Source organism: Carassius carassius, chromosome 29 (assembly GCF_963082965.1).
Source record: "Carassius carassius chromosome 29, fCarCar2.1, whole genome shotgun sequence".
Lineage (NCBI taxonomy): Eukaryota > Metazoa > Chordata > Actinopteri > Cypriniformes > Cyprinidae > Carassius > Carassius carassius.
The window spans coordinates 8,063,978-8,072,126 of NC_081783.1; the positions used below are offsets into that span (position 1 = coordinate 8,063,978).

The window sequence follows — 8,149 nt, forward strand, 5'->3', positions numbered from 1 at the left end:
GTCTCATCACCTTCCAGGGCCAGTGCCTCTTTCTTCAGATCTTCGAACGTAAGACCCGGGTCCCTTCGAAACTGGATACGTAGGCTCTGTCTCACCGGACCCTCCTTCAACCCCAAAAGAAACTGGTCCCGCAATAGAGTCTCTCCATCTCCCAACCCGTGGTCCCGACGGGTCTGTAGTCGGGCGAATTGCTCTCGCAACCTCAGGGCGAAAGCTCTAATCGGTTGGCGGGGGCCCTGCTTACAATTGAAGAACTGGGAGCGAAGGACAGCTACGGGGGTGTGGTCACCATACTGTTCAGTGAGGAACTGGAACACGGTTTGGGCGTTGGCTCTAACGGCTTCGGGGGCGGCATGCACCTCTCGCCGCGCTTCTCCATCCAGGGAGTTTAACACAAATTGAAGCCGCTGGGCTGCACTAAGGCCCTGTAGGTCGGCCAAGTACTCTAGTTGAGCCTTCCATTCAGACAATCGTACCTCGGATTCTGTCCCCCCATATTTTTGAATCCAGGGGCTCCCCATAAAAACGGGCATGGCACGGGGTTGGGCTGAAAGCCCCGCGTTGTCGGTCATTGGACGACCTTGGTTACTCAACTCGAGGTGGAAACCCTGCCGACTACGCCAAATCTGTCACACCCAGGGGCTGGCTATGCTTTAACTAAGCCACACCCCTTCTCAACTTCCACCTCGAGGAGGTCCCCAAACCCGACCCAATGGCCAAACAACACGAGAACAAGTAAGTGATAAAACAATCTTTATTTAAATATTTAAAAATAGCTTGGGGAATAGGGAAAGGGCAATTAAAACTAAACTCTGACTCGGCCCTCCAGATGGGCTATGGCCGGGAAGAGGTCAGGGAGCAAGGGGGCCACGGGGATCCGGGGCGTAGGACTCGGGCCCCGGCCTGAGTCTTAGGTATCCGTAGCGCCCTCCTTCTTCCTCCTCTTCGCTGAATACAGCTCACGGTAAGTACTGGTTCACACAGTTCGTTCTCGAGGTGCTCACTCTCTTTCTCTTCCTCCACAGGCAACGGGCTCTTTCTCTTTCTCCACAGGCAACGGCTGGGACACACAGGCACAGTTAATTCAGCTTGGTTTTGCTCTCACCTCTTCGCTGATTACAGCTCACAGTAAGTACTGGTTCACACAGTTCGTTCCTTGGGTGCTCACTCGCTTTCTCTTTCTCCACAGGCAGCGGCGTAAGTACAGGTTTCCTCAGTCTCTCCTCGTGTTACCCACTCTCTCTCCTTTTCTCTCCACAGGTATCAACTTGGGCACAATAGCACAGTTAGTTTGCTTTGAATGGCTCTCACCTCTGGGCTGGACACAGCGTACTGTAAGTACAGGGTTCGCTCTATTCCTCCTCGTGTTATTCACTCTCTCTCTCCTTTTCTCTCCACAGGTATCAACTTGGGCACAATAGCACAGTTAGTTTGCTTTGAATGGCTCTCACCTCTGGGCTGGACACAGCGTACTGTAAGTACAGGGTTCGCTCTATTCCTCCTCGTGTTATTCACTCTCTCTCTCCTTTTCTCTCCACAGGTATCAACTTGGGCACAATAGCACAGTTAGTTTGCTTTGAATGGCTCTCACCTCTGGGCTGGACACAGCGTACTGTAAGTACAGGGTTCGCTCTATTCCTCCTCGTGTTATTCACCTCTCTCTCCTTTTCTCTCCACAGGTATCAACTTGGGCACAATAGCACAGTTAGTTTGCTTTAAATGGCTCTCACCTCTGGGCTGGACACAGCGTACTGTAAGTACAGGGTTCGCTCTATTCCTCCTCGTGTTATTCCCTCTCTCTCCTTTTCTCTCCACAGATATCAACTTGGGCACAATAGCACCGTTAGTTTGCTTTGAATGGCTCTCACCTCTGGGCTGAACACAGCGCACTGTAAGTACAGGGTTCGCTCTATTCCTCCTCGTGTTATTCACTCTCTCTCTCCTTTTCTCTCCACAGGTATCAACTTGGGCACAATAGCACAGTTAGTTTGCTTTGAATGGCTCTCACCTCTGGGCTGGACACAGCGTACTGTAAGTACAGGGTTCGCTCTATTCCTCCTCGTGTTATTCACTCTCTCTCTCCTTTTCTCTCCACAGGTATCAACTTGGGCACAATAGCACAGTTAGTTTGCTTTGAATGGCTCTCACCTCTGGGCTGGACACAGCGTACTGTAGGTACAGGGTTCGCTCTATTCCTCCTCGTGTTATTCACCTCTCTCTCCTTTTCTCTCCACAGGTATCAACTTGGGCACAATAGCACAGTTAGTTTGCTTTAAATGGCTCTCACCCCTGGGCTGGACACAGCGTACTGTAAGTACAGGGTTCGCTCTATTCCTCCTCGTGTTATTCCCTCTCTTTCCTTTCCTCTCCACAGGTATCAACTTGGACACAAAACACAGTTACTCTGCTTTGGATGGCTTTCACCTCTGGGCTGGACACAGCGTACTGTAAGTACAGGGTTCGCTCTATTCCTCCTCGTGTTATTCACTCTCTCTCTCCTTTTCTCTCCACAGGTATCAACTTGGGCACAATAGCACAGTTAGTTTGCTTTGAATGGCTCTCACCTCTGGGCTGAACACAGCGCACTGTAAGTACAGGTTTCCTCTGTTTCTCCTTGTGTTACTCACTCTCTTTCCTTTCCTCTCCACAGGTATCAACTTGGACACAAAACACAGTTACTCTGCTTTGGATGGCTTTCACCTCTGGGCTGGACACAGCGTACCGTGCTATCTCCGGAGATCTGAAGCACGCTCACAACATATACTGTACTGAACTAGGCTAGGACCAGCAATCTCCTTGTCCTCCCACGCCGAAGTGCGTGAAGGCGGGGGTTTATCTGACAGGACACACGGCAATACACAGCAGCCCACAGCAATATACAGCACCACGTCAAAATTATAGGTTTTCACAGCACGAAGACTCACCCACCACACTCAGTGTACGGAAAGGACACCCGTCTTCCTTCACTTCGCTTGGTTCGGATCTGGCGATGGAATATGCGGCCTAGCTAGTGATGTCGTCGTTGTGACTACTTCAATAAGTATTCCTTCGGCTCTCCCACCACACTATATTAGGGGTAGGGCCGCCCTCCTCCTCCTGGAGAGATCTACACAACGCCAGGTCAATATACAGGGCACTTTCGACTGGCTCTTAGTACTCACATCAATGCCACTTCCAATCCCCTTTTTCACGTCGTCTCAGTTCGCCGTATAATCTGTTCACTTCTCAACCTTTAAGGTTCGCGATGTCTTCACAATCATACAATTCCAGCCTGAGGGAGAGAGAGAGTTAGACAGCTACCAGCAGCGTACCAAGACGGGCACAACCCAGTGCTTCACACACACCAAAAAGAGCTTCCCAGACTGGGAAATAACTTGGCCTTAAGTACTGCCTTGTCCAGCGTATCCTCCAATCACCAACCGCTGTCCCTAACTAGGCACAGGTGCATCGAATTCCCTGATTTTCCTTCTTACGGCGCTACCGGAAGTTCCGGTGTTCTGTTTTTCCGGTCCGGGCGGAAACGCTTCCGGGCGGAACCAAACTTCCCGAATTTTGGTTCCGCCCCTAAAGATCGTCACCTTGTGACATCTACAACATTACTCAGTATTATTCTAACAATAAATACTTTCCAAGTAATACTGTTTCATTTTCTTTGACTACAGTGCAAAAACACATTGTCTTATGTTGTCATATGACACTAACACCTAGGGATACACCGATGTATCGGCTGCCGATATTCATAAGTCGATTTTTCCTCAATTTACAACCATCAGCATATCGGCTATATAAGGAAAAAGGCTGATATACTGTAACAAACCAATGGTTTATTAATTAACTGCATGAAGGCAGTTAGCTGTATAATGTCTGTTGCACAATCCTTGCGCTGTTGTCTGCAATTTATTGCTAATCAAACAACAAAAGATCGCACACTATGCTTGACTAAATAACTTTTGTAACTTTCAGAAGTGTAGTGGACCTCATCTGAATGATGACCAAAATTTGCTATTGTTTTATTAAGTTGATTGCTTCCTTTTTCACAAAAAAAAATAAAAAATCACCATAAGAGCTAAACAAAACACAGCAGGAGAAGTGCACATTAAACTCTCTCTGTCAGCTGCATTATCATCAACATAGAGCGAATAACACAAAACACCTTTTACAACTAATAATAAACGAATACATACAGATCTCATGCCTTTTCGGGGGGTGCTTTATAAGCTGACAAACTTTAAATCAGAAGATTAATCATAAAGCCTGTTACAATAAAGGATTAATATGTATTTAATTTATAAAGTGTTATTTTACAATTGTTTACTTTATTTCTGTACCTGAAAACTGTTAAACCTACCCAAAAAGCACTGTTTATTTAATATGTATCTTTGTTCTGTTGTATTTATGTAGGCCTGCTGAATGTTAAATGGATCCAATCCATGTTCATTAGAAATTATTTGATGATGCAGCAATCAAACTGCTAGTATATTTTAATGCAGGTGTTTTTGAACTTGATTTAAAACATGTTTTGATGGCAAAATTTTAAATAAGAGAGGAAATGAGAAATATCGGTTAATAAGTGTTTGTTAAAATCGGTATCGGCCCAAAAAAAATAAAAAATAAATGCTATCGGTGCATCCCAACTAAAAACATAATATTATCACAATTTTCTTAGAAAAAATTAAAGAAGAAAAACAGGCGCTGGACACTTGGTCCGTGATTCAGATCATCTGATATATGTATGTTGTCTTACTTGGTACACTGTATATGCATACATAAGCTTTGAAGTGCAGAGGTCATCATAAAATTGCAGTGCTGTGGAAATTCCCATCAGATGATCCTATGGCAAACATTAAGAAGAACAGAAGGATCAGGGAGTGCAGCAAGGTCAAGTTCAAATCTTTACTTACGTAATACATGAAACATCACAACAAACTGAGCTCAATGAGAAACAGACCTGCTTTTGGAGGAGAGGTGCATTAAAGCAGAAACGGCACTGGCTATATCATCCTTTACCTCCCAGAGCTGGAGGAGGTTCTGATGTAACGGCTGGAAAATCTTGGCCAGGGATGCTTCATTCATGCGATAAGGCTCACATGCTGACTGCCTTTGTGAATTCTACACAGCTTATAAATGCATTAGTACACGGGGATGGAGATGTCACAGAGCAAAAGAAAACGTTTTTGGGAGGGGGCCAGAATGCTATAATTTGCCAACTCGGATTTGATGAACCTCATTAAACTATAATAGCTGATTTTCTAAATCGCTGCCGACGCTGCTCTCTTTAACAAGCTTCTAAGGATGTTTGCCTGTATCCATCCTATTAACCGCCCCACTCTTCCTGATGTCTTAATGCAGGTCAGCTCCTCTGGGTTTTAGTAAGAGAGAGAAATGGATAGAAACAGAAAGAGAGGGAGAGCTTTCTGTTCTCTTTTTCTTATCTTTTAGCACAGCCAGCTGACCCTGTCTCGGACGCTGCCGCTCAACAACCAGCCAGGCTTTCTTGGCACAGTCTGTAGAGAAACCACCAGGCAGAGAAACAGCCCCACCACAGACTAAATCCCAGCACATCTGGAGCAAACATGTTGTCTTGCGGATCACAGGGACCTGTATAGTGCCATGCACACGCAAAGTACCGCGAGAAAGTCAATATGTGCAGTGATGCAGACACATATGCAAATCTATGTACACTGTCCTTCCCTAATCTCTCCTCGAAGGAATAAATCTGCATTTCATCACAGTTCCTTTAGGTATTAAATGCATTAAATATTCTGCATACATATTAAAAAATGTAGCTGAGCTTAGAGAAGATATGTAAAACTTCACCTCCACGTTGAACCAAAACAGGCGCCTTATCAGCTAATTATTTTTCACTGGATTGTTTATTAAACATGAACCTGAAGACCTTCCTTTCAGCTGTTTTGGAGTGTGTGGTGATGGCAGGCAGGGCCTGGGTCTGGTCGAGACAGCCTGTAAACACATACAAGGGCAGTGTAAAGAATTTCAATATTTCAATTTTATATTTTCAATCTGAAAAATTACAATAATTTCCATTTTCACATTTTCTGGTATCATCTCAAATCCAAAATAATATTGCGTGATGTAATCTGACCACTACAGGTCACAACTGCTATCTACTATCTATCTATAAATACATATTTATGCTATATAACTCAATTGGCCTTAAAAGAGAAGTCTGAAAACAATATAAGCATGAATCAATTTTTTGTGATGACTTTGCACTGATAAGGGAAAACACAAACTATTGTTTCTGGATTTCAAAAGGTAAATTCCTTTGAATTCCTTTATGTCAAAAAGAAAAAGGATTCATATTAGAGAATATGAAAACATAATTTGACAATTTATCATTCCTACAATGCTGTTTTCACACATTTGAATTTAATCAATCAAAAATATAGCAAAATGTATTCATTAATTGCAGCAATTTAAAATTTTTTAAGTGTTTATTTAATTATATTAAAAAAAATACTTTATTTCTGTGATGAAAAGTTGAATTTTTAGCACCATTACCCCATTCTACAGTGTCACATGATCCTTCAGGAATCATTTCTATTATGCTGATTTGATGAGCAAGAAACATTTCTGACTATTGTGAATGTTAAAACAATTGTGGCCCTTCATATTTTTCTGGAAACTAGGATTTAAGAGAAATAATTTGTAACATTTCTGTCACTTTTGAATGGTAGCCTAGTGTAGATCCTCCTTCAGTGAAAACAGTGCTGTTTCCCATTATTAAAGCTAGTTTTTAGGCATATAATTAAAATCCAGTTTTCTTTGCCTGGATAAGAGTCTTGGCTAAGCTACAAGTAAACAGCAAGAAAGTTAACTCTCTGTAAACAGTTTAATGTGATGTTCAGCCAGGATCTTCAGAAAGCAAGTGAATCTTCAAACCACTTCCACATGTTTGATAGTGTTGCAATTATTTTATGATAATAAACACCTGGCATTTGATCCAGCATAGGCAGCTGAGATTATAGAAGCATGATCACACATGATTACCACTGCGGTTGTTGTTATTGCTACAGCTTGGCGAAGTAATGAAGTGACCCCATGATGATCCTCTGACTCCTGGCCGGAGCCCCGGACATGAACCAACAGAGCCCCTCAGACAGTCAAGACATCTGACAAACAAACAGGTCAATCTTAAGTAGCCAGACAACATCTGCTGCAAAACAATTTGCTGCTTTGCCTGGCTGGAGATTTTCGACATTAAATTCGCCTTATTTGACACAGTCCATTTCTTCTAGTCAACATGATAAACCGTGATATGAGTGCAACTGCAACACAGCGATAAAATCGATTCTAAACTCGTACAAGTGGGCAACTATCTGCTAAACACACACTAAATGGACACACTGTGCAGAGCTCTGCAATAGTTGAGACAAAAACATCAACAAATGTAACGTTAGTTGTCTGAAGTGTTTGAAATCAAAACACTTGAGACCTTGTTTTATACCTGTTATATTTGGCCAGGGTTTTAAACCGTGTTAAGAACTCAATGTAGCCACCCCACAAACTTACTTACCCACACGTTTCTGTAGCGTGACAGTAGTTCTGTTATCTTCATAACTGCGTATTTTTAACAATAACGAAGTACTTTATGTAAATGGTTGCACGATCGAACGCGCTCTGGTTCTCTCCGTTTCTCAAATGTGTAAGTCCGAATCATTGCAGTGAATCGGTTTATCCAAATCGGCCCAACGTCTCAAATGATACTAAATTCAATGATACGTTGGATACTAGGGAAGTCTCTTTTACTCTAATGAATCGATTCAGCTAAAGGATCTTATCGAACATGCACTGTAAAGTCTAATTCATTAAAGTCCGATTCAGTCAGACAGGAATGTATAAATTCACAAAAAGGAATCAACAATTCGAGTCCCTGTGTCATAATTCGATTTGGTTATGTCATTTACGGTGTCTGTTGTACTTAATATAATGTACCTGTTTGACCCCATCACCCTAATTAAGACACTTTTAATAAATTTTAATTCTTAAAATGCTAAAATTCAGCTCTTTAATTTATATCATTAGACAGTTAATACCCGTTCACACCAAAGGACTACTGTAATAGATATAACTAAGTTTTTCAGTCCTGTGAGAATAAGGAAGTTCATAGCATAGTTCACTGAGATAT

At 42.7% G+C, this 8,149-nt stretch overlaps 1 long non-coding RNA gene across 1 annotated transcript; it reads right to left on the reverse strand.

Moving 5' to 3' along the window:
• Positions 1-5,862: 5,862 nt before the first annotated feature.
• LOC132110097 (uncharacterized) lies at positions 5,863-7,623 on the reverse strand. Its single transcript, XR_009424584.1, has 3 exons — positions 7,538-7,623; positions 7,012-7,133; positions 5,863-5,961 (listed from the first exon to the last, which is right to left on the reverse strand). It is a non-coding gene; the product is annotated as an uncharacterized LOC132110097 (long non-coding RNA).
• Positions 7,624-8,149: the final 526 nt, after the last annotated feature.